Source organism: Camelus ferus, chromosome 6 (genome assembly GCF_009834535.1).
Source record: "Camelus ferus isolate YT-003-E chromosome 6, BCGSAC_Cfer_1.0, whole genome shotgun sequence".
Lineage (NCBI taxonomy): Eukaryota > Metazoa > Chordata > Mammalia > Artiodactyla > Camelidae > Camelus > Camelus ferus.
Genome location: NC_045701.1, coordinates 19,465,474 through 19,492,979, shown reverse-complemented (window position 1 = coordinate 19,492,979; position 27,506 = coordinate 19,465,474). Strand labels below are relative to the sequence as shown.

At 39.1% G+C, this 27,506-nt stretch overlaps 1 long non-coding RNA gene across 4 annotated transcripts; it reads left to right on the top strand.

Moving 5' to 3' along the window:
* LOC106731183 lies at positions 1-23,430 on the top strand. Of its 4 annotated transcripts, none has more exons than XR_004320489.1 (7): positions 1-501; positions 1,099-1,214; positions 16,272-16,349; positions 18,858-18,934; positions 20,351-20,480; positions 22,050-22,132; positions 23,170-23,430. It is a non-coding gene; the product is annotated as an uncharacterized LOC106731183 (long non-coding RNA). The 4 variants fall into 4 exon arrangements; XR_004320488.1 differs by lacking the exon at positions 23,170-23,430 and adding an exon at positions 22,486-22,640; XR_004320487.1 differs by lacking the exon at positions 23,170-23,430 and having other exon boundaries at positions 22,050-22,640.
* The last annotated feature ends 4,076 nt before the right edge of the window (positions 23,431-27,506 follow it).

Genomic DNA, 27,506 nt, shown 5'->3' with positions numbered 1-27,506 from the left:
AGGCTGTGGCACAGTAAGTTTGGAGTGTTAGCTACTATTATCATGGAGCTCAGTTCTAGGCTACAAATCAGATTGTTGGACTTCTTTAAAAGTTGGGGCAACATACATGAACAAAGAGAAAATTGGGAGAGGAAGGGGGGTGCTTTCTAATTTTGACTCAATCTCCTATTTAAAGCAAATCTGGGCTCAGTTCTCCTCTCAAGGAAACGGGGCGACTTTAAAACCACCGCCTGCAGAACAGACTGGAAGGTTGGAAGAGGCACAGAGAGCGCGTCCGGAGCTTGGCAGGCACTAGACAGGAGAAGAGCTGGGCACATCCCGGTTGGGTGGAAGAGCTGCCAGTCCTGGTAGGCGCACCGTGGGGACCAATCGCTTTCGGGCTCCGCCTTCAGGGGGCGGGAGAATAGGGACGTCCACGCGCCTTAGGCGGGGCCTCTGCACCGCTAGCCTCTCAGCCTTCAGTCCTGCGTGGGTCGGCGAGCCACAGTCGGCCAGAGCCAGGTGAGCGAGGGAAAGCACCGTGCACGGGGTGGTAAAGGAAAGGGGAGACATGGCAGTCGGCAATGAGAAATAGGAAACAATGGGGAAGAAAATTAGGTAGGGTGGGAGCATGGGAGGGTCCGGAGAAATGGAGAGAGTGAGAGGGAGGGAGGGATGTGGAGGCGTGGCATGGACCAACTGGACCAGGAAGGGAGCGTGCTCGTGGGGAATTTAATGAGTAAGAGGAAAAGTAGGATCACCCACCAGAGTACGGGATGCTGTAGGAGTTTATCTCGAGTAGGTTAGTAAAGCAAAGCCTGGGAGACTCTTGTGAAGAGTCAGCAGTCATGTTGGCCCGCCTTATTACCAACCTAGTCACAGTTTCTGCAGCAGTAGGCATGCATATTAACCTGGTGAGTACTGAGGTGCTCTCTGGCCCTTTAAGATGAGACTGATAACGGGAGTTTTCCTGGATTCCTTGAGTGGGACTGTCCGTTCTACTCAAAGACTGGACCCTGACAGCCAGATCAACAGATTCGACCTCTGAGTACTGCAAGATCACCCACCCACCCTCCAGTTTTGAGAAAGGAGCATCTCTTCTTACCTCTTCCTTTACAGGATGCTTGACGCTTTGTTTGACTCCTCGGACACATTCTCTGACAAAACTCCCTGAGCACAGTGTCTACTGATTTATCTGCCTCCTTTCTGATGAACTTTCTTTCACTGATTTTCAGGTTAGACTATTTTCTGTACATCCTCCCACCCCAACCTCCGCCTAAGAAACCCATCCTTGATCATGTAGACTTAGAGACTGGTAAACCAGGATTGGGACTTTGGGGATAATCTAGGGGGGAACCCCTCATTTTTAGGTTAAAAAAAAAAAAACAACAGACTCGGAAAGGTGACGGGACATGTATTGTGACTTCAGTAAGGACCAGATGCTGTGCATGTCTTAAATGAATTCTTCAGAAATCTAGGCTGTAGGTACTATTGTACCCTTTTTAAAAATGAGGAAAGAGGCTGAGTGATTAACTTGCTAACATGTAGTATAGCCGGAATTTGATCCCAGAAGATCTGACTTAAAAACCTGCCTGCCTAACTGAGTAAGTAAAAAGAATAACTCATTAGTGGTAGGGCCGTGATTCCAATTCAGGTCGAACTGCTTTTTTAAAACCACAGCAAAGTTTCCATTTCTTAAGTCTAAGGTTCTTTATATTTTTAACAAGTTCAATTATCTATACTGTATATGAATGGCACATACATCTACTTCATTACCTCAAGTTCATCTCAGTTTGGTCATAAAACACTTTAGTTTCAAGAAAATTTTGTATTTTGGGCTTCCGTGCTACATTTGAAGTTAGGGAATGCTGACTTTACAGTTGTGACTGTAGCGGTAGATTTTGCTATGGCTTCTGTGGAATAGGTAATTAGGCAGGGGTGGAAGTTGAGAAATAAAGCTGGAAATTGTTGGAATGACAATTGCTGGCACTTCAGTGTTTAATCTGTTAGATTCATTTCTACTCAAGTTCCCCAAGTTTTAGGAGTGGCTTTAAATCTCTAAGTATCACCTTATACTGTAGCCACTAACTTCTGTTTAAACTGAATTTGACACTGGAGTTGTCCATCTTCGGATTGAACCCATGGGTCATGCATATTAAGCATGTGCTCTACCACTGAACTATACCCTAACCCCCCCCCCCTTTTTTTTTTTTTGGTTTGGAGAGGTAATTAGGTTTACCTGTTTATTTATTATTAGAGGCAATACTGGGGATTGAACCCAGGACCTCATGCATGCTAAGCATGCACTCAACCACTTGAGCTGTACCCTCCCTCCACACACAGCTTTTTAAAAACATAAATGAGACACTGTATCCAGCTAGGGTCTCAGTCAGGAGACAGGAACCACACATTAAATAGGAAAAATTTAATATAAAGAATTATTAACTAGTAATAGGGGATTAAGTATTAAGGGGTAAAGAGAACTCTATACAGTAGCAGATATAGGGAACAAACACTACCTGGGTTGAAGCAGATCGTTCAAGGTAGGAAAGAATTTGGAAGAGGCCCCCTTTCCCTCCAAGAGTGATAACTGAACTTTATGGGAGAGTATATGATGGTTTATGTCGCTGGATGATGAAGTTTGCAGAGTCCTGACCACTGAAGGACTGGCATGCCGGAAACCAGACGTGCTGGAATGCGGAGTTGGAGGGCTGATGAAACTCGCTAGGAAGCCACCGAGATTCTGGGCAGCTGCTCACAGGGATGCTGCCGGAACTGGATGGGAAGACACCCACAGGGGTGCTGTTGAAACTTGAAGGTAGACAAGCACCCAGGAACCAGGAAGCCCACCCCTTCCTCATCAGTGTTCCACCGGCGCCCTCTACTGGTAGATCTTAAAATCATATCAGCTGGAAAAGGAAAAATGTATGCAATACTCAGTATCATAAAACAAGGCAAAGAAGGGTAGACCTGGAACTGAGGAGCGATAAACCAACTGGCACAGACTCACAACTTAGCATCTTAGAGAACTGTCCATTTGATGCATACAGTTCTAGCTCATTCATCTTAATGATTACATAATATTCCATGTACCTTAATTTCATCTCTTGGCTGACATTTGGGTTATTTTCAGTTTTTCACTGCTATGGTGAAAAAGCATCACTTTATGTATGTGGCATCTATATCTTCAGGACTGATTTCTGGAAGTGGGATTGCTGGATCAGAGCATATACATGTTTTAAACCTTTATAAATATAATACAAATTGATTTTTTCCACCAGTTTTGTATAATAATGCTGCTTTAGTCAAACTTTCACCAAACTTGATATAAATATTTTTTTTGCCAGTCTGCTGGGCTAAACGGTATTGTGATTTTTACTTTATATTTTCTTGATTCTTATTGAGATTAAGCATCTTTTCATCTGTTGTTGACCATTTGTTTTTCTCAAACATGGGCTATTTTAATTACAGAAGTAGTTTATGTAATAATTCAGTGTCAAAGTATATAAAGTGAAAATGATAGTTGTTAACATGTAATGGGTATTAGCTATGTGCCAGGCACTATTCTAAGCTTTCCACATTTTAACTTAAGCACAGTCTGTCAACCATTACTACCTGAGGTAGCTGCTATTAACAGTTGGGTGTGTGGTCTTCTAGACTTTTTTCTAGGCTAACACAGACATGAACATTTATAGAATTTTGTTCCTTGGGACTTTTTGTTTGGTTTTACAAAAATGGAAACTCTTGTTCATTGTTCTACATTATGCTTTTTTCCCACTTAGTTATGTTTTGGACCTCTTTCTAAGCTAATATGTGATAATCTACCCTACCCTTTTAAACGTCTTCATAATGTCTCATTGTATGGAGATACCATACATTATTCATTTCTCTTCTGGTGAATAGTCACTTTGATGTAATTTTTTTCTTTTGCTAAGAGAATCGGTACTGCAATGAACCTTTGTATGCATACCTTTATACACGCATTAGGTTGACCTTTGAACACTGTTCTCTGAGAATTAAAATGTTAGGTTACTGCTTTGTGAATTCTCACATTTTCTTATCTGTCCACTGTATTTCAACTCATAGGGCTTGAATGCACATGTATATGTATGTAATACGTGTTATATATGACACACATATGTGTGTGTATGTGTGTGTATATATATATATATATATATATATATATATATATATATACATACACACACACTGTACAGTAGATACATGATGTGTAATTGTAATACAAGTCAGGTTTCCTCGAAAATTACTTAGGTGGATGTAGGCTTTAAAGCATGAATAGTCTGTGTTAGGTATTCAGTGTCTTCCTGTCTTTTATTATAATGGCCTGTCTGTAGGTCCTGATCCTTAGGGTGATAGTTTCCCTTTTCTAGTCATCCCTCTATCCACTTTCAAACCATTCCAAGCTAGCTCTGTCAGACTGCCCAGGTTCTCAGAAAAGCAGGGTTCTTCCCTGCCTCTGTTCCCTGTTCCCTCTGGGTTTCTTGCCCTTCAGTATCTTACTGAATCTGATGATAATCACTTTCTCACCTATTCTGCCAGCATTCCCAGAACTCTGCCAGTTAGAAAATTCTTGCATTTGCTTTTTTTCATGATTATGTACATTCTGTTTCCCTTTTTTGGGGAGCAAGAATATTCACATCCATCCTTGTTTCCAGGGTGAAATTCTCAGTTTTATGATTCCTTGTTTTGCTTTTGCTCTGTGTTTCACTGTGCTTTTATCTATCTTCCCTCCTAAGGCTTTTTGGTGGCTCCTTCAGCATCTCCATTTTTTTTTTTTGAGGTAAATTCACATAGTAAAATTAACCAGTTGAAAGTACACAAATGAGTAACATTTAGAACATTCTCAGTATCATTCAATCACTACTGCTATCAAGTTCCAGAGCATTTTCAGTCCCCACCCCCAAAATAAAGCCCTGTACCCGCTAAGCAGTCATTCCTCTCTCTCTCCTCCTCCAAGTCCCTGACAACTCCAAACTGCTTTCTGTCTCTATGGATTTACCTATTCTGGATATTTCACATAAGTGAAATCATATAATCTGAGACCTTTTGTGTCTGACTTCTTAAGCTTGCATAGTATTTTCGAGGTTCCTCCATGCTGTAGCACGTGTCGGTGCTTCATTTCTTTCTATGGTTGAATACAGTTCCTTTGTATGTATGTATGAACCACAACTTGTTTACCCATTCATCCGTTGATGGACATCTGGACTGTTTCCACCGTACAGCTGTTGTGATTGGTGCCTCTGTGGACATTCATGTACATGTACTTGTTTGAGTCCCTCTTTTCAATTCCTCTGGGCAAACAGTATACGTAGGGGTAGAATTGCTGGGTCACATGGTAATTCTATATTTAACCTTCTGAGGAACCACCAAACTGTTTTTCACAGTAGCTGCACCATTTTACATTCCACCAGCAGTGTATAAGGGTTCCAGTTTCTCCAGATCCTCACCAACACTTACTTTCCACTTTTTAAAAGTAGCCATTCTAGTGGACATAAGGTGATGTCTCATTGTGGTTTTGATTTGCATTTCCTTAATGATTAATGATATTGAACATCTTTTCATGTGCTTGCTGGCTATTGGTATAATTTCTTTGAAGAAATGTCTGTTGAAGTTCTTTGCCCATTTTTACTTTGGGTTGGTTATTTTTGTTGAGTAGTAAGAGTTCTTTATATATTCTGAATACTAGACTCCATTATATAATTGGCAAATATTTTCTCCCATTCTGTGGGCTGTCTTCTCATTTTCTTGATAATATCCTTTGATGCATGGAAGTTTTCAGTTTTGATGAAGCCTAATTTATCTGTTTTTCTTTTGTTCCTTGTGCTTTTTGTGTCGTATCTAAGAATCTATTCTAAATCCAGAGTCATGAAGATTTACCCATGTTTTCTTCTAAGAGTTTTATATTTTCAGCTATTATATTCAGGTTGTTGATCCACTTTGAGTTAATTTTTATGTATTATGTGAAGTAGGAGTGTGGGTATCCAGTTGTCCCAGCACCATTTATTGAAGAGACTGTTCTTTCATCATTGAATGGTCTTGACACCATTGTTGAAAATCAGTTGGCCATAGGTGTGTGGTTTATTTCTGGACTCTCAGATGTGTTCCATTGGTCTATATGTCTATCCTTACACCAGGACCACACTGTTTTTAGGTTACTGTAGCCATATAGTAAGTTTGGAAATTTGGAAGTGAGTCCTCTAACTTTGTCCTTCTTTCTCAATATTATTTTGGCTGATCAAGGCCCCTTGCGTTTCCCTATGAATTTTAGAAGATTGGCTTTAACGTTTCTTTAAAAAAAACTTTTTTTTTCCAGTATTGTCTCTTCCCTCAGTTTATCCTTGCAACTGATACCAAAGTTTCCTACGTTATCTTTCTTTTCACAGCCTTTCTCATACTATCTCATTACCTAAAGCCGGATGGTAGGTTCCTTTTATACTCTGGATCAAGAACTAGGTTGCTGCAGGCTCCTTCAACCTCCCTTTTATTCCACCCCTGCTGCTCTTATAATGTATAGATACATAAATAAATTCTCAGGTTTAGTTATTAAAATATTTTTTCATCTACTCTATGTCAAGATGTGTATTTCTTAACATATAAATAGTTCCTCAGTTGTTGCCTCTTCCATGAAGCCTTCCCAGATTGGTTATTGGGAGAAAAAAGCTGACTACCTCTCTTCTAATGCATTTGGACATGTGATTGAGATTCCTAAGTTTTATTTACTTCAGTATCATTCCCAACTATGTTCACTCTTGCTTTAATGAAAATGCACTTAAAAGCACAGACTTTAGGGTTGGAGGGGACCTTAATATAATGCAGACTTCTAGTTAAATATGGTCGAATGGATACATTCATTTCTCTCTGCTGCCTATCCAAAGTCTTCTAAAAGGGCAATAAGTTCAAAATACATAAACCTATAAGGACAAAGAACCTGGGTAAGCAGATGACAGCAGCCACATTTTGGAAGTTGTAAAGCAGATGGAAGAGTGGAGACTGACTTAGCAGAATGGTAATTCACTAAGCTATTAGTGGGGGGAGCCAGAGCAACCAACTTTTAGAACCTCCAGGAAAGCTTAGGCGTCAGAGGTACTAGATATCTCTGAAAGGGGAAGTGTGAACGAGGCGAAAAACAGGGGACATAGCTGCGGACAGGGACACTGTACTGAAAATGGGAATTAAGCGAAAGTCAATATTAGATGGTGTTATCTCAGCTCCTTCTGCAGCTCAGCTCTGAGAACACTGGCATCCATTCCCTCCTCAGTACACCCAGGTGATTGGATAATTCCTCAATGGGAAAACTTTCCAGCCCAAGAAGGGCAAAACCCTGCAATCCTAAAAAGATCATCCTGCACTGATCAGCACAACCTCCTACCATGCTTCACCCCTGCCCTTGGTGTCATTGCTCCTCTAGGGACAGCCAAGGCTCCCCTCAGTCAGGGAAAGCCCCAACATGAAAGACACAAAAAGGAACTCAGAGGACATCGAGGCAATGAAGTTGGCAGGAAAACTTGTTTTAAAAACTCAACTGTGTATCTTTGTAGATATCCTTGTCCCCCACAAAGAAAGCTTTAAAAAGGAGCTTTCAGAAGAAAGGAGACTCTTGTAAATTGGAAGTGCGATAGCAGAAGTGAAAAATTCCACAAAAAAGAAAGAAAATAAGATGAGGAGACCTCTGAGAACTGAAACCATCTGTATCCACACAACTTAACTGTTTATATTCACGAGACTTACTGTTCCACTCATCACAAGCATAGTAACTTTATTATTACAGGGAGCATTTTCACGAGGCAATGAAAGATGTAAATAACTTTATTCTGGGAATTTCTTCCCCCCAAACCCATGTAAATGCCAAGCTTACCAATAGGTAGCATCGAGCAACAGTTTACTCTTCTAGACTCTTTGAACGCCTTGTCTCAAAATCCTTGCTTGCTGTTTCCTCCAACCCTAAACTATTATCCTTGTTCCAGTCTTAATCAAGCCCTAGCATTGAAAGACTTGCCTTAAACCAGACTTCAAAGCCTCAGAAACAGTGGGAAGGGTGTAGCTCAGTGGTAGAGTGCACGCCTAGCATGCGTGAGGTCTTGGGTTCTATCCCCAGTATCTCCATTAAAAAGTAAATAAGCCTAATTACCCCCCTTCCCTAAAAGAACCTTAGAAACATCTCAGCTTTGCCCTTTCTACTACCCCTCTGAGACTCCATCACCTTTTTGTTCTCCCCTTGCTTCAGTAAGAATAAATTCAACTTTGTCTTATCAAAAGTTGTTTTGGAGATATTTTGGAGGAGCCAACAAAAATCATCCTCTCAAAAAGTAGTACAAAAAAAGGCAGAGGGGGAAAATGGGAGAAAAAGGAAAAAAGAATTAAAGTCAATTTAGGAGATCTAACATCTAAGTAATAAGAATTCCAAAAAGGGAAAATAGTGGGGAGGAAAATGTCCTAGAACTGAAGGATGTATGTTTCCAGAATAGAAGGCATGATGGATCAAAGGAGACTCCTACTAAGGTTAAAATCATTCTAAAAAATCAGGAAAATTGAGATGATTAGAAGGCAGAGGGAAGTTCTTGATTGCCTGCAGGTTAATATTATTGCCACCAGGTGGCAGTAATGCCGCAAAGCGTCTGTTTATAAGATGGTCTTTTGGTTCTTCATAAAATTTCACCTCTTTCCAAAACATTGTAAAGAGATAGTCTCAGTTTGGATTTTTTCCATATAGTCAGGTTCTATCAGAGCTCAGTCTGATTTCTTCCTAAAAGGCTCTTCTAATAGGTCACCATACAATCAGCCTAAAGGGAGAAAACAAGACTCATTTCTCTTTGAGGAATGGCTCAAGTGGCTTTGAGGGGAAAAAAAGATTTTTAAGAGAATGGACTCTGAGCTATAATTGTCTGTGTGGACAGGAGGACTTCTATCATGCAGGGGTTCTACAAAGCAGTTATTTTTCAAGCATTCATCAACAAGTTTTATTGATGCCTACTGTATGCCAGGTACTGTGCTAGGCAGCAGGAATACCCCATTAAAAAAATCAGATGTGACATATACGTAAACTAAAAAAAAAAAAAGTGTAGTATATTGTATATATGTATTTACGTGCAATATATTGTATATGTGCAGTCAAGTTGTAACAATTCTACCTAATAAAACTGAAATTTATGAAATAGATTTTCTATATTGAAAAAAAAATCAGACACTGTCTTCACAGAGCTTACATTCTGAGGGGAGAAACAGACAGTAAATAAGTTACGTTAAAGCACAGATGTATCTGAGGAATCTGATAGAGGTCAGGGTGGAAGTAAGCAGACCAGTTAGGAAGCTATTGCAGTGGCTTGAGTAGGAGATGTAGGTGACGTGGGTTATGGTGATGCCGTGAGACAGGGAAGTAAGTGAATTCAGGACCTTTTGGAGGTGGAGTTGACAGGACTTGGTCATTGTCTGGACTTTGTCATTTTCTAGAGTAGATGTGTTAATGTGCCCGGATTAACACAAGTGGCTGGTGAATGGGTTGCCATTTTCTCAGGTGGAGAAAGTAAGGAGAGAAAGAGGTTTTGAAGGAGGAGATGATGGATAGAATCAAGAATTCAGTAATGGATGTTAAGTTGATCTTTCTTCCCAGGCATTCGGGTCCCTGGATATCACTGGTCCAGGCTAGGATGGGGTTTGCTCCAATTACTGTGCAATAGAAGGGCTTGGTCTGGCATATTTAGTTTAAATTGGCTCACAGCAGGCACTCATTAAGTTAAAAATGGCTGTTACCTCAGACCCCTATTTTTGATAGTGTTCCTAACATTTCCCCCAAATGTTTTATTCTGAAAAATTTCAAATATGCAGAGAAGTTGAAAATTAACACAAAGAATAATCACACTTTTTATTAGTTAACATTTTGCCGCATTTGCTGTATCTCTCCATATATTATGCTCTTTTATTATTTTTTTATTTTTAATTGAAGTATAGTCAATTTACAATGTTGTGTTAGTATCTGGTGTACAGCATAGTGATTCCTTTATACATATAAATGCATATTCTTTTCCATTATAAGCCATTACAAGGTATTGAATATAGTTCCCTGTTCTATACTGTAGTAGGACATTGTTGTTTATCTATTTTATATACAGTAGTTAGTATCTACAAATCCTGAACTCCCAATTTATCCCTCCCCACCCCATTTCCCCCGATACAATGTTTGTTTTCTATGTCTTTGAATCTGTCTCTGTTTTGAAAATAAGTTCACTTGTATCTTTTTTTTTTTTAGATTCCACATAAAAGTGATATCATATGGTATTTTTCTTTCTCTTTCTGACTTACTTCGCTTAGAATAACAATCTCCAGGTCCATCCATGTTTCTGCAAGTGTCATTATTTTATTCTTTTTTCATGGCTGAGTAGTATTCCATTGTACATATATACCCCAACTTCTTCATCCAGTCATCTGTCGATGGACATTTAGGTTGTTTCCATTTCTTGCCTATTGTGAATATTGCTGCAGTGAACACTGGGGTGCATATATCTGCTCGAATTACAGTTTCCTCCAGATATATGCCCAGGAGTGGGATTGCTGAATCATAGGGTAAGTCTATTTTCAGTTTTTTAAGGAATCTCCATACTGTTTTCTATAGTGGTTGCATCAAATTACATTCCCACCAACAGTGTAGGAGGGTTCCCTTTTCTCCACACCTTCTCTAGCACTTATTGTTTGAACTTTTTAATGATGGCCATTCTGACTGGTATAAAGTGATACCTCATGTTAGTTTTGATTTGCATTACTCTAATAACTAGTGATATTGAGCATTTTTTTTCCTGTGCCTATTAGCCATTTGTATGTCTTCACTGGAGAAATGTTTGTTTAAGTCTTCTGCCCATTTTTGGATTGGGTTATTTGTTTTTCTGATTTTAAGCCATGTGAGCTGTTTGTATATTTTGGAAATTAATCCTTTGTTGGTTGCATCATTTGCAAATATTTTCTCCCAGTCCATAAGTTGTCTTTTTGTTTAGTTTATGATTTCCTTTGCTATCTTTTTGCACCTCTGGATTTTGCTTTTTTGATGGCAAGAATTATATCTTTTTAAACTTTATACTTTTGTACAATTTAGAACAGTGCTTTCTAACCTTGTGGACTTGAAGGAGTGTCCTAGGAGAGCATTACCCCCACCAATTTGCATAAAATCCATGACCCCCTCCAGAATCATAATTCATGTGTAAAAAGAAAAACATTTATAAATTATTTTTAAAAAGCATCTTTAGGAAACACATGTTATTTTTTTACATGCAGTCAAAGTAAAAGCAGAGTGCTAACTACCCAGAAGCAGCAGTCAGTTAAGACAAGTCCCTAGCTTCCCCTTCCAGCCAGACAGCTACCCGCAAGTGTTTACCAGATGAAAAATCTGACACACCCACCACTCCAGAGATTTAACAACTGTTGTTACAGAGCAGGAGCCAGTGCCTGGTGAAGGACATAGCATTCCCCTCAAAGCTGACTTTCTCACTCCTGGTCTTCCTTCCCCTCCTCCTGTTAGGGCGTGCCGTTTTTCTGCTGTGGCCTGTATTCTGGATTTTCAGAGGACTCTGTCCTTGTTATCTTTGTTTGGGTGATTCTTGTTTTCCTGATCCAAAGCTTTTTATGTAATAACTCTTTGGGGGAATGACATGTCTAAAGTCCTGTGAAAAGTCCCCTGGTACGTCTGCCTGAAATGGTAAGTAAGGAAAAAGTCACACTGTGTCTGGAAGGCAGACTCTGTTGTAAGTTCTTTCAGAGCAACACAGATATAGAATATTTAAACAAAGTAAAATTCTTTGAAGCTTTTTATGTAGCAGAACCACCCAGCTAAGCTAATCCCAGAGTCCTTAGAAATTCACTTCTGCCCACTCCCCACCCCTCCGCCTCCCCACCGCCCCCCCACCGCCCCTGCAGTCCTCCCAGAGGCCTGTGTCCCAGGGTGTGGGCCAAGTTCTTCTGTAGAGATAAAGTGATGCCAATAAAATGTAGCAAGAATGACAACAACAAAATTCCTTTGAAATTGTGTGAGATAATAAACATTGTTTTAAGATGCTAAGTCTTGGGGATTAATTGTTATGCAGCAATTGATAACTGATACACTGACCCAATTAGATAATTAATCATAAAGTTACAATGATTAAAACAGCTTGGTATACTATGCCAGAAATCTACTTCAATGGAATAGTATTGGGAGTTTAAAAAAGAGAATATGTGTATGGGAATTTTGTATACGATACAGGTATCATTTCAAATCAATGTGGCAAAGATTAATTAGTAAATAAATTATATTAGGATAATAACCTAACCATTTAGAATCTTGCCAAAATAAAGATGACCTCTTGTCTCTGGACAAAGCTTTCAAGTGAAATGAATTGGAAGTTTTAGGATACGAAAAAGCAAAAACCATTAAAAAAAAGTTTTATTTTTCCTTTATTCTGTAAGGCAGTGCTGAGCAATATTTATATATTATTTGCATTGCTTTTAGTTTCCTGCCAAAAGTGAGAATATCTTTAGTATTTGTACAGTCCAGACCCCCCGAGGCTGACTTGGTTCACCTGGTCCTAGAGTCGGACAGAGTTTGCATGGTGCAACTGCCCAATTTCCTGGGCAGTGCTGAGTGACAGCTTCAAGGAAAGGAGCGATGGGTTCTGATCTTTTTAATACCTCCACCAAGCAAATACCGTGGGCGCTTGGTTTTAGTGTGTAGTAACTCTCTTAACCTCACTTGAGGCAGTTTCATCAGTGACATTCACACAACTTTGTTCCTTCATTCAAAGCACTAAAGGAGCAAGTCTCTCTTAACTTTCTAATAAAAACATTAAATAGCAAGTAAGCATTAGCAAAGAGAGATGTGTAACTTTTCATGGGCATTCTGCAAAAATGCATATACTTTTTTCTTATTGATATATATGTATTTACTTTCTGGGAAAGGTCACACAAATCTTGGTAAAAATTACTTCATGATCATAATTCGTTGACTTCATCTTCTTTCCAAAAGAAAATGAAAAAAAAAAAAACCCTACATCATAATGTTAGGAAATTTACCTACAATTTCCCATAACATTTTTCTAAGAAAATTTTTTGAATACAGTTTTTTTTAATATAGGAAAGCACAAAACGCCCCATTACCCACAAAATGACCCACTACCCAGGTAGCCTCACTGACATTAAAAAACAAAAAAGAATGATACATGAAATGAAATTCAAATATTCCAACAACCTTTTAGAAAAAAAAGGACACTACAGTTAATGTATACTTGGTGGTACAGTGAGTCCCAATTTTAGAAAATGTGTGTGGTAAGGAATGTGTCTTAGAATTGATGAACTGTTATTTCTTTCCAGCTTTTCTTCTTTATGTATTTTTTGCATACTTGATCTGTAAAATGTATGTACATTTTTGTGGCCTGTTTTTTCCACTTAATATTATCACATAAACATTATCTTAATGTTATTAAACATTAATTTTTATATTCTTAATGTAATTTATTTATTTAATTATATAAAATTTAATTTAAATATTCCGTTGTAGTTAGTTTAACCACTTTCCCATTGTTGACATTTAAGTCATTTCCAGTGTTTGTTCTTATAACTAATGCTTTCCCAGACATCATTCTGTATACACTTTTGTTGACTTTTAGGTTATGGCCCCATGATAATATTCAAAAGCAGAGTTCTTAAGGCTCTTATTACAACACAACATAAAGATGACTATAAAAAAATATAGAACTGGCAATAGCTCAACTGAACTTGGGGGCCCAACATTTCAGAGTCTTTGTGTCAACCTGTTTGGTTTTAATAAACACAGGTGAGCATAGAAAATAATATTTAATAGATTTTTATCAGAGTCTTTTGGGAATCTACTTTGTGCTAGGCACTGTGCTAAGTTCTATAGAGGCTATGAAGATTGATAAATAAAATTTGTTCTCTTAAGAAGCTTACTATTACTAGGTATGTTATAGTTCACCCACAGCCCATTATGCAAATTTAGTTTCTTCTTGGTATTTAAAGTTTTTCAGAGTCATGTAACTGCTTTGCTTTAAGCTTTGGGCCTTTAAGCTACTTTTTAAAAAATTGAAATACAATTGATTTACAATGTTTTGTTAATTTCTGGTGTACAGCATAGTATATTCCTTTTCATATTCTTTTTCAGAATAGGCCATTACAAGGTACAGAATATAATTCCCTATGCTATACAGTAGGACCTTGTTTATCTATTTTATATATAGTAGTTAGTATCTGCAGATCCTGAACTCCCAATTTATCCCTTGCCACTCCCTTCCTCTCCTGGTAACCCTAAGTTAGTTTTCTGTGTCTGTGAGTCTATTTCTGTTTTGTAGATAAGTTCCTTTGTGTCATTCTTTTTAAGATTCCACATATAAATGATGTCATACGATATTTTTCTTTCTCATTCTGGCTTACTTCACTTAGTTTAACAGTCACCAGGCCTGTCCACGTTGCTACAAATGGCATTATTTTATTCTCTTTTATGGCTGAGTAGTATTCCATTGTACATATATACCCCAACTTCTTATCCAGTCATCTGTTGATGGACATTTAGGTTGCTTCCATTTCTTGGCTATTGTAAATAGTGCTGCTATGAACATTGGGGTGCATGTATCTTTTCAAATTAGAGTTCCCTCTGGATGTATGCCCAGGAGTGGGATTGCTGGATCATAGGATAAGTCTGTTTTCAGTTTTTTAAGGAATCTCTGTATTGTTTTCTATAGTGGTTGCACCAAATTACATTCCCACCAACAGTGTAGGAGGATTCCCTTTTCTCCACAGCCTCTCCAGCAGTTATTGTTTGTAGACTTTTAATGACGGCCATTCTGACTGGTGTGAGGTGATACCTCATTGTAGTTTTGATTTGCATTTCTCTGATAATTAGTGATATTGAGCATTTTTTCATGTGCCTATTGATCATTTGTATTTCTTCCTTGGAGAATTGCTTGTTTAGGTCTTCTGCCCATTTTTGGACTGGGTTCTTTGATTTTTTTCTTATTAAGTCGTATGAGCTGCTTATATATTCTGGAGATCAAGCCTTTGTCGGTTTCATTTGGAAAAATTTTCTCCCATTCCGTAGGTTGTCTTTTCGTTTTGCTTTTGGTTTCCTTGGCTGTGCAGAAGCTTGTAAGTTTCATTAGGTCCCATTTGTTTATTCTTGCTTTTATTTCTATTGCTTGGGTAGACTGTCCTAGGAGAACATTTTTGAGATGTATGTCAGATAATGTTTTGCCTATATTTTCTTCTAGGAGGTTTATTGTATTTTGTCTTATGTTTAAGTCTTTGATCCATTTTGAGTTAGATATGGTTTTATATAACAGAAAGGCATAACTTGCTGTGAATTGTGCTTCTAGTAAGTTAATAAAAAGTAACTGCATCAAGATTTCAGTGACCTCTGTGCAAAAAAAATACTCCATTTATTTCCACTTTAAGGGAAATGATATTGGAATCCAGAATAGGCAAGAGTTGTGGTGTGGAAGATGAGATCCTAGAAATGACTTGACTTTCATGATAAAAACATAGTGAAAGAAAAAAGTAGTCTTCCAATTCAACAAAAATAATTATATGTTTTAATGCTGAAGGGTTCAGAGTGAGGCATGTATGGAATTACGTGTAGGCCATATCAATTTGGTATGATGTTGTTACGGCCATCAGCTATGGGGTTATCCATCCTGAATATTTCCAGGCCTTGAGCCAATGTATTCATTTAAACCAAATACCAACATTACCAGACACCAGTTCTGATTTAATGTAGGAGATATTCCTCTAAGGAAGGTCCCATAATCCTTGCAGGATGACAAAAGGCATAAAGAGAAAAAAAAAAAAAAAAAAGGAAAAAGTTTTGAGTTTTTTCTCCCTATAATTGGCACCTAATTGGATAGGACCGGACGTTGTTGATCTGCTGTGTGAATGTTGGGTTCATCCAATTAAACGTGCTGTACCAAGCATCTCAGGTTTGCCAACAATCTCAGGTGCCCAATATTCCTGTCATGGTAGTTTATTCATTCTCCAAAGAGCTACTTCTTTTGGAAAAGCAGACTAAATGTGAGTACAAAGAACACAGTACAGTCAGTAGTTCTTAACCTTGTGTCATGGAACCCTTTTAGAATTTAATTTTTAAAAAACTATGAAAAGGCACATACATGTAAAATGTTACAAGTTTTCCGAGAGTTCAAGGGCTCCCTTGATTCGTGGATCTCATAGGAGTCCATGGTCCCCTGTTGAGAACCCTCATCCAGAGGTCAGAGAGATTGTATATTAACTGTGGCTTTTTCCCCCCCTAGATTTTCCTGAACAATACCATCGTTGGTTCTAGACTTGTTTTTGGACACACACTGATTGAAGAAATCTTTACTTTTCAGGTATGATCATTTCTAATTGACTCCTAACTAGTCTCTCTGCCTTCAATGAGGCCACTGAGAAGTTTCACATAAGAGAAAAAAAAAAATGTGCTTAGGCATTTGAAGTGTTCTTTATTAATCGAACTCTGTTAAAATCACCCTGTGAATTAGTTAATTTTTTTAAAAAATAGACTTTAGTTTTTAGAGCAGTTTTAGGTTCACAGCAAAATTGAGCAGAAAGTGCAGGGATTTACCATATTCCCTCTTCCCCACACCATTCACAGCTGTCTCCACTATCAACATCCCCTACTAGAGTGGAATGATTGTTACAATCATTGAGCCTCATTGACACATGATCACCCAAAGTCCATAACTTGCACTAGCTTTCCCTCTTAGTGTTGTACATTCTATGGGTTTGACAAGTGTATGATGACATATATCCACCATTATAGTATCTTCCAGAGTATTGTCACTGCACTAAAAATCTTCTTTGCTCTACCTGTTGATCCCTCCTTCCACCCTAATCCTTGGCAATCGCTGATCTTTCTATTGTCTCCATAACTTTGCCTTTCCCAGAATGTCATGTTGTTGGAGTCACAGAGTATGTACCTTTTTCAGATTGCCTTCTGTCACTTAGTAATATGCATTTAAGTTTCCTCCATGTCTTTTCATAGCTCATTTCTTTTTTAGCACTGAATAATATTCCGTTGTCTGGATTTACCACAGTTTATTTATCTATTTACCTACTGAAAGACATTTGATTGCTTGTAACTTTTAGCAATTATGAGGAAAGCTGCTATAAATGTCTGTGTGCAGGTTTTTGTATACACATAAGATTTCAGCTCTTTTGAGAAAATACCAAGGAGCATGATTGCTGGATTGTATGGTAAGAGGAAGTGTTCATTAACTGGATGGAGACTCTTTTCACAAGGGATATGTATTAGTATGTCAAATCACCACGATGTATACTTTAAATATGTTATGATTTTATGCGTCGATTATACCTCAATGTAAAGCTGAAAAAATTTTTAAAGAGTATTTTTAGTTTTGTAAGTAATTGTCAAGCTGTCTTCCAAAGTGGCTGTACCATTTTCAGTGTATGAGAGTTTCTGTTGCTCTACATCCTTGTCAGCATTTAGTGTTGTCAGTTTTTGGATTTTGGCCACTCTAATAGCTGCGTAGTAATATCTCATTTTGGTTTTAAATTGCATTTCCCTGATGACATATGGTGGGAAGCATCTTTTCATATGCTTAGTTGCCATCTGTATATTTTCTTTGATGATGTGTCTATTAAGGTCTTTGGCCCATTTTTCAATTGGGTTGTTTTCTTACTATTGAGTTTTAAGAGTTCTTTGTATATTTTGAGTAACAAACAGTCATTCATCAGATATGTCTTTTGCAAATATTTTCTCTAAATCTGTGGCTTGTCTTCTCATTCTCTGGACATTGTCTTTCACAGAACAGAAGTATTTAATTTTAATGAAGTCCAGGTTGTCAGTTATCTGTTTCATGGATCATGCCTCTGGTATATCTAAAAAGCTATCACCATACCCAAGATCATCTAGGATTTCATCTGTGCTATCAGATCTCAAAACTTTCTTTTCTGAGATTGTTAGCCTTCCACGTGTGCTCTTAACGTTTTTGTTTTTTTTTTGAGTCAACATCTGTTCTAGTTACTTATTGCTGCATAAGAACCTGTGTTCAAACCTAGCAACATTAAAAACAACAACAGTTTTATTACCCTTCTGAAATTCACGTAGGGCATGGTGGGGATGTTCTATGTCTGCTCCAGGATGTCCAGGGCCTCAGTGGAAGATGCAAATGCTGAGGGGTGGTTTGAAGGGCTGGAGGCTGGAATCACATGAGGCTCCCTCACTCACACGCGGTACCTGGGATGGGGTGACATGAAGGCAGGGCTCAGCCGGGGATGTTGACTAGGGCACTTACATGGGGTCTCTCTCTCTGGCTTGGACTTCTTACAGGGTGGTGGCCATGCTCCAAGAGTAAGCTTCCTGAGAGTGAGTATTCCAGGAGACCCAAGTGGAAGCTGTGTGGCCTTTTATGACCTCACCTCAGAGTCACATAGGATCACTTCACATCATACCCTGTTGCAGGGACCAGTGAACGATGGCCTGCCACCTGTCTTTGTAATGAAAGTGTTATTGAAACATAGCTGTGTCCATTGGTTTAAGAATCTTTCCTGGCTGCTTTTGTGCTACCGTGCAGAGTTGAGTAGTTGCAACAGAGACCATTTGGTCTGCAAAGCCTAAAATATTTACTACCTGGCCCTTTACAGAAAAGGTTTGCTGAGTCCTGCTCTACTGATTAAAGCAGTCGCTGAGCTCTCTGTGTGAGGGAGGGAACAGACCCCATTCTTGGAGGGAGGTGTGTCAAAGGAGATGCAGCCATTTAAAAAATCACCATAGCACCTGTTTGCCTTTTAGATTTTAATCCTTGTTTGGTTTTTAACTTTGTAAGCTATTTATTTATTTATTTTTAATAAGACTGCTTCCTCCCCACCTTTAACAGGGGCACTGGGAATTGAACCCAGGACCTCCTGCACACTGAGCACATGTTCTACCACTGAGCTATACCCCTCAGCCCTTGTAAGTTATTTAAAATTGCTCTTCTAACTATTTGTATGCTAAAATTCTATTAGAGAAGGTTAAAAAGTGAGAGTCAACAATGTTATTTCGTTTTATTCTTTTTAAACTTGCTTGTGTCAGCTCTAGGGGTAAATATTTGGCCGGTAATTCTTTCAAAAAAGCCTAGAAAGATTGACCCTGTGTTCACAGAGTTAATATCAGGGATAAAGAAGACCTTTAGCTCCTAAAGAAGAAAAAGGAAATGGTAAACAATTGTCCAGACAGTTAAGCCTCCCTTAGTCAAGAAGTTTCAGATTTAAAAATCATTAACTACTTATTCATGAAAATTTTTTTACTTAAATATGCTATATTGGTACCATTTTAATTAAAGCCCAATTTCCTTATCTGTAGGAGGAGGTTGGATAGTCAGTGGCTCTCAACCCAGATTGCATATTAAAATCATGGGGAGCCCAGGTCCCCCATCCTGGATAATTAGATCAGAATGTCTGCAGGTGGGGCTCACATAGGTTTTTTGGGGGGAGAGGTAATTAGGTTTATTTATTCATCTATTTTTATTGGGGGTACTGGAGATTGAACCCAGGACCTCATGCATGATAGGCACACTCCCTTCCAGTGAGCTATACCCTCCCCGACTCACAGAGGTTTTAAAATCTCCTCAGGTGATTTTAATTTACAGCCAGGGCAGAGAAATGTGCCATTAGGTGATTGCAGGCTCCTTTACAGATGGTAAAATTCTCTTGCTGTGTGATTGTAAAGGAGATATGAAAATGGAAAGTTTTCCCATATATTTTTGCTAATGCTACTGAAAAAAATTATTTGGAATGAAAGTTGTACTTTTTAATATGATAACCAGCAAAATTTCAACATTTCACGGTCATTTGGACTAACTGATTCAGCATGAACCTAAGCCAGATATTTTGATTTTCACATGTCTTTAGACTTGCTGATTATCTTTGTCATTTCACACTATTCACTTACTGAAGCAGACCTTGTCTGTTTGTTAATGAACATGCTGGTGTGACACTCATTTTCGTAATGATGTTGACACACGTCTGCAAATAGGTACTCACATGCTGTTTCTCAAGCTAAAGTGTACATGTGAAACACTTGGGGAATCTTGTTAAAATGTAGATCCTGATTCAATAAGTCTGGAGTGAGAATATAGCCTAAGAATCTGCATTTCTAACAAGTCCCCGAATGATGGCCGTGCTGGCGATCCATCATCGTGCATTCCACTTCCAGGAGCATAGTATTACCATAGCCATCCAGACTGGCCAGTTTAACTCAGAACTGCAAGTTCGGTCTCACTGATTGAGAAAAAGAATGCGGTCACAGGAAAAAGGGGAATGCTAGAGTCATTTTAAAATGTATCATACAGTGCATCATCACACCTCTTTTTTTTTTTTTTTTTTAAAGAAATAACCCACTGAGAAAACCAAAGAACTGTGTTGCTGGATCTTCCCACAGGTTTTACCAATAGTTATTTCCTTAGCTGTGTGATATCTGCCCTCTGTAAAGAACCCTCGTGCAGTGGCTCATCCTGAAGGTAAATTCAGTGGCTGAGAGCTGATTTGGTTAGAGACAATAAGGTCTACGTGGTGGCAGTACTTTGGACTGGGTGTTAGACCTTGGATCCTGTCTTTATCACCTCTTGATCTCGTGACCTTGAACAGGTCGATTAAGCTCACTGAGCTTCAATCTAGGCTGATAATCCGTGTCTACCATACACCACGCTAAGAAGAGCAAATAAGATTGTTGTGAAAGTGCTTTGTAAATTACCAAGTGACATATATATTTTATTAGTACTCTATACGATTCTTTTTTATTTAACTGAGGTGTAATTCACATGTAACATTACTAGTTTGAGGTGTGCAAAATAATGATTTTATATCCGTATTCATTGCAAAGTTATCACAGTAAGTCTAGTTAACATCTGTCACCATATGTAATTACACAATTTTTTTTCTTGTGGTGAGAACTTTTAAAATCTACTTTTCCAGCATTTTTTAAATATGCAGTGCAGTATTATTAACTGTAATCACCATGCTGTGCATTATTACATCCCGTGACTTATTTATTTGATGACTGGAGGCTTGTACCTTCTTATTCCCTTTACCCATTTCGCCTCCCACCCTCACGCCAGTCACTCTGGATACCACCAGTCCGTCCTCTGTATCTTCCTTAGGGTATTCTTGACTCTAGACTCACATCCAAGAACACACTGTCTTTTGATGCTGTTAACTTTCAACTCTCTTTAATAGCAGGAGCATTAACAAGAATTAGATGATAAATAAAGCACCTGGAGTCTTTCTCGGTCTCCTGGGTCCAGAGAATAAACAGCTGGAGTTTTAAGAGAAGGAAGAAAGTCTGAAGAAGGAATACTGGGGGAAGTCGTGGGGAATTCAGATTCTGTCATTCATTATCCAAGATACTTGACCATTGACCTTTTTCACTTCCTTATGTAGATGGCATTGAGGAGCGTCAGTGATGTTGATAGAAAGTCCTGTACAATTGATTGTGATTAAAAGCCAATTTTGAATTAAAAAATAAAAGAAAGGCAACAGGTTTCTCTGGCTCTTTCAAGGAACTCAGTTTAGAGAAATAGTTTACACCACATCTTTCCTTCCCTCACTGGAAGGCTCGCTGTAGGCCGACAGTCTCCTACCATAGTTGTAAAGCAAAGAGGCTTGGCTTTTATCACTGTAGTGGAATAAAAATATTAACTTAGGAAAAACTAATTCAGCTTCTATGGTTGGACAAGAAGCCTCTATGATGAAATAGTTATGTTCATAAATGACCTCAGGGTGGTAACCTGCAAGTAGGTGAGCGAGTTGACTCTGTGTGTCTCCGTTTGTAAATAGCAACGAAGCAGTTTTCCCTGTGCTGGTTCAAGTAGCTGTCTCTGCACTGGGGACCCTTATGAAGGACCCGGGGAGTGCATTTCATATAAAGTAAATTCCGGGGGAATTGACTGAATCCAAAGCAAAATTAGCGTGCAGACCAGTAAACTGATGCACGTGGTACCAGTATATAGTTCTAGGGATCTAAGTTCTAGGGTTTAAGAAGACGGAGAATGCATTTTTGTGTGTGTTTTGTTTTGCCATCTCGCTTGCAGATTACCTGGTTAGTATAGTTTCCTTTGGGCTCAGCAGCCGCAGAAAGTCTTGAGCGTAGCAGGAAACATTTTTTGTGGATCTGGTAAGTAGCATTTATCTTTTTCATTAGGTAGCCCCCGATATTTTCATAAACACATCTCAGAGTCCCCAGAACTCTGCTGGGTATAGAAGATTTTTCAATAACTTCCTTGTAGGAGCTTCCTACAATGATAGAAACTCATTCCTGCTGTTCAGTTACCTTGAGACCTTCCTGATGGTTGACTACTTAATTCTCCAAATTCTGGTTCCCATAGTAAAGTAACTTGCTCCTTCTACTCCTGGGGTTGTTTCCTGAGCAACATATTGTGTTCTTGAATCTGTGGCTGCCCACTTCCGATCCTGATCATCGTTCTTATCTGCAGACAGGGCCACTTCTAACTTGTCCATACCTTCCAGGCTGATGTTCTCTGAAATCCAAGCCTTGATGACTGGTGACTTTGCTCCCAGTGCGAGGAGTGTGATGAATGTCTACATGTCTTTTGTTAAGCTTCTGGCAAAAGCCAGAGCACCAGACACTGATCCACTGAGGAATGTCGGCTTCTGATATAATATATAAGGCATGTGATACGGTTATTTATGTGCACCTTCCCGAGTGCTGGATCTGGAACGTGTATGCATTTCCTTACTGGTTTTACAAGTGCTTTGGTCCTTTAGCGAAGACAAAGATCAAAGAATGAGAACTCGGGTAATTTCCCAGTGAATTCCTAGAATATAGGTACCCTAAATGTGGTATTCTTTTGCCCTGCCTGATTTATCCCTGGGAACATTGTCTGAATGCCAATAACCATTTTCAAAGTAGCCGAACTTTCCAGTACAGTATGTTCTGGAAGCCACCATCATAAGGACATTAAGGAACCCTTCCAGTGTTCTGGTCCTACATCCAGTCATGTCCTTGTCAGGAGATTGGGGAGTGCTAGTCTGTCCACAGACTTTAGGGCTAGGGGATCTCTTACCTTCAGAGTGGACCCAGAAGATAAGCCTTTGGGCAAGAGGTTTTGTTTAGTCTTGTGTTTGCTATTAAGGAGCTTGCCAGTGAGAGAGTTTTGCTCTTGGTCATCTGAACATTTCTTTTTCCTTTAGAGAGTTCCAGGGCATTCTGTGTTGGCTCAGAATATGTGGAGTAGCTGGGAGCTAGAAGAGTTTCACCCTACCCTCACCTTCGTCATCCTACAGTCTTCTGAAGCTTCCCTGAAATTCAAGCATGGGTAACTCAAGGACCTGTGTACTCCCCAAGGATGCCAAAGATTCAGATCCTGTTGTAGGATCCAACTAAAATTTCTTTAATTCTCCCAGTGAAATTTTACCCTCCCAGAACAAACAGAATAAACAAGCATCACTGTGCACCGTGACTGGTATATAATATTCCCCCTGTCTAAAATGAAGCTTAGTTCTTCCTCCACACGCCAACACTAGGAGATGACAAGATTCTGATGTGGTTGTAGGAGAGACTTCCAGAAAATATAATGAGATAATATCTTTCAAAGTTTGTGAATTTCTTTCTCCTCTAATATTTTTTGAACTCAGTCCCAGTTTATACTTAGAAGTCATCCTAGATATCCTAGTGGGTGACAGGGCTTTGCCATCAGCCAGGGATTTCAGGATGATAAAGCAGTCTCTTACACTGACCTTGCAGGCTGACCCCTCAACTTCACTTGCTGCCTCTGTAATGACTGAACCTGGACCTTTTGCCTAATTGAAACTGATCGGCCCCGAATTGGAAGAGTCTAAATTCAGGATAAGAAGTAGACAATTGGTAGAGGGAGAAAACAGAGTAGCTTCTACATTCCATTTCACATTGATACCCTATTATGATAAAAATGTTCTTTCTTGACCCAGCCCCTCTGATATTTTACCATACTCATCTTTGGGTAGAGTTTTCTCTTTTTCATTATTTCTAGAATAATATTCCTTCTTATCAGACACTATAGACAGACACCTGGCCCTGAATTCTATTGCTTTTTCCCCAAATTTCCCTGTATAGAATTTTGCAGTTTTCTCCAGCTGAGTTGTCTGAAACCAACAGTTTTCAGATAATGTGCATGAAAATAATTTCAAACACTAACAACAGGGAGACACAGAACCTCTTGGAAGCTGCTGCCAGTGAAGTATTTGCCCGGTCCTATAGCAGCTGAGATGCTGGGGATTAAATTTCTCTGAATAAGTTTGTGGCCTATCAGCAGTTGTCCCAGCAGAAGATAAATATCTCTCTGGGATAGAAGAATGGGCAGGACGTGAATAACAGTTCCTTTCGATGCAAAGACATTATACCAGCTTGTGTGGACCATAAACTAGGGGAAAGCATGGTATCATCCCCTCCAGTGTAGTGTGGAAAGCGACCGAAGGGTGATGTCTAGAAATGAAGACAGAGCTATGGGAAACCATAATTTGAATTTTAATTCTTTTCCGTGTTTCAGCCCCAGCTGAAGGTGCTAATGATCACTAAAATTTCTGTAAGTAGAAGCCAAAGAGAAAAAGGAAAAAAAAAGGAAGAGCCACGACTTAATAGCCAGCCCTTTAGAACTGATAATGCATTCCTTTCCTAGTTAGTCCACCCACTCCCAGGGAGTTAGGGACGTCACTGGTCCCCAGAATATCATATGGTCACTTTCAGATCCATAGTGTAAAGAAGGCAGTTTCCCTTGCCTGTCAATAAAGGACAGAGTCACTGTTCTTATCTCTGGCAGTTTCCCATCCCTTAACCTGTGTTTTTCTTAAGCTTTCCCCCTAAGTCGGGATGAGAGGAGAAACTTCGGTGGGAGGAACAGAACTTCTCCCATCTACTTGCTCTTTCTGGGGTAAGAGTTTGTTCTTTGTGGATTTGCCAGTCTGGGCCCCCGCTGGGACCGTGTGAGTGAGCACAGCAGGAACAGCCCACCTCCTTGTCCTCCTGTTAAACCCCTGGAGGACTACAGACAGGTTGACAAACAGGTGTGTTTAGCTAGGGCCGAAGTGAAGGCCCTGGTGGAAGATTCGTTTCTATACAATGAAAAGCGTGACGACTAAGCTTACTCGGCTGACCAGGAGCCAGGAGACTAGAGCTGGTGTCAATTCCCTATGCTCTTTGTAAGTAGACAAGCACAGGATTGGTAATGGGAGACAGAACAAAAGGATGTTTCTTAAGAGCATGTGGTGTTCTTTGCTGAAATTCAAAGAAGAGAAATCAGTGAGGGAGAGCTGGGAGTTAGATGTTTAGAAGGAATATTTTAAAACAACAGTTTGGACTTTTGCCCTCACATGAAAGGTTTTGGCTTAGATTTGCAAAGCTGGCATTCCAGAAGTTGTTTTATTTCTACCGAGGTATTAATTAAGCTACCACTTGGTGCCATTCTCACAGACAGTGGTTAAGTGGGTCAAAGATTGACATGCTTTTAATTTTTTAAAAGAAGTAGTACTCTGATAAAAGAGCTAGATGTAAGTGATTCCTAGAACTGTCCACAAGAAGAAAGAATTACACATGATTAGAAACGATTTCAGAGAATGCCTAGGTGTCATTAATTATATCCCATACTTATTTTGATATTACTGATCATTGTTTATTCTAGTGTCACCTTGCTTACTTTATTTTATCCAAACCTTAAGAAGGACACAGTTTTCAAATTTACTCTCACGTCTTTTTTTTTTTTTTTTACCCCATGGAGGTACTGGGCCTTGAACCCAAGACCTTATGCATGCAAGGCACACACACTACCACTGAGCAGGTCTGCTCTCTGACCTCTTCTTGAATTTAGTCTTCTGAGGGCCTTGGCCACAGTTCTGGAACCTTCAGCAACTTTGTCAACCACCAAAGCCCCTCACTTCTTCTGCTGAGACTTTAACAGCGTTAGGTGGATGTTTGCTCATCTTGAACAAGCTCAGGTGGCTTTTCCCAGCGCACCCAGTACAGCATGGCCCTGAGAACTCGGTTGTTTCCTCCCTTGGCGAAGGAGAAGCAGCGGGAGAACACGCCTTCCTGACCGCCCCTGTGGTGGTGAATTCTGTGTCAGCTCGGCCAGCCTACAGTGTCCAGATGTTTGCCCAGACACCAGTCTAGATGTTGCTGTGAAGGTATTTTTCAGACACGCTGAACGTTTAAATTCGTAGACTCTGAGTAAAGCAGTTTACTTCCATACTGTAGGTAGACTTCATCTAATCAGTTGAAGGCCTTAAAATCAAAGACTAAGGTTTCCCAGAGGAAAAGGAGTTCTCCTCAAGACTGCAGTATAGAAACTCTACCTGCCAGCCCTAAAGACTTCACACTTTCCAGCCCCTAAAATTACATGACCCACTTCCTTAAAATAAATCTCTCTCTCTCATAGCCTGTTGGTTTTATTTGTCTGGAGAACCCTGACTAATACAACCTTTCTAATAAGAAAATTATTCCTAGTGAAATAAGTCAGACAGAGAAAAACAAATACTGTGTGGTATCACATATTTAGACTCTGAAAAAAATGACCTCAGAGGTGCAGGGAACTTATCGGTGGTTGCCAGAGGTGGGGGCTCAGTTGGGGAGGAGGAATGGGTGGAAGGGGGTCAAAAGGTACAAACGTCCCATCATGAATAAGTCCTGGGGATGTGATGGCTATAGTTAATGCCGTAGTGTGTATTTGAAAGTTGCTAAGAGAGTGGATCTTGAAAGTTCTCATCACAAGAAAAAAATTGTAACTATATGAGGTGATGAATGTTAACTATTGTGGTCGTCACTTCACGATGTATACACATATCAAATCATTATGTTATACACCTTAAATTAGTACAGTGTTATATGTCAATTATATCTCAAGAAAACTTGGGGGGAAAAGAAAGTTATTCCTCTGTCTTCTAGCATTTTTTTTTTCTTTGAAACCAGACCTGAGCTTCTAATCTGCATTGGTTACTTGCATTTATTTATAGCATTTCTTTATGGGTTTCCTTAGCAATAGCTCTAACAAATTTCTATTGTGCAGCTGCTTTTCTTCCCTTAAAGAACCTTATCATTCATTTACCTTTTCTAAAAAAGAACATTTCAAAATTACATTTAATAGAAAGTAAATTTAAAACATAAATTCAAAGTGATTTACTCATTCTTCCTTGTCACAGTTTTTCCAGATGAAGCTCTTGAAAATATTTTAAGTCTTTGAGGATGTATGTTAGATACATATTCCCCTTTTACCAGAATATAATGAGTTACCTATGGTGGATTGTGGGTGAGGAAGAAGAAGCATATTTCAATGAATTTAAGACATCAAAGACTGCAAGATTGTTAGTAAGAGAGACAACAGAGTACAAATGCCAGTTTGCAAAAGAGAAGGTGGAGCTGTTGGTACTGATAAACCATAAGTCCTATCAGAATTTCTCCTGATAGACTGGCAGCATATAGAACAAATGGCTATCTTCAGTTCCTTTCTCCTCATCTCTGCTGTTGCCTGAGGCCTCAGTGGTGTCCCGTCAAACTTTCCAAG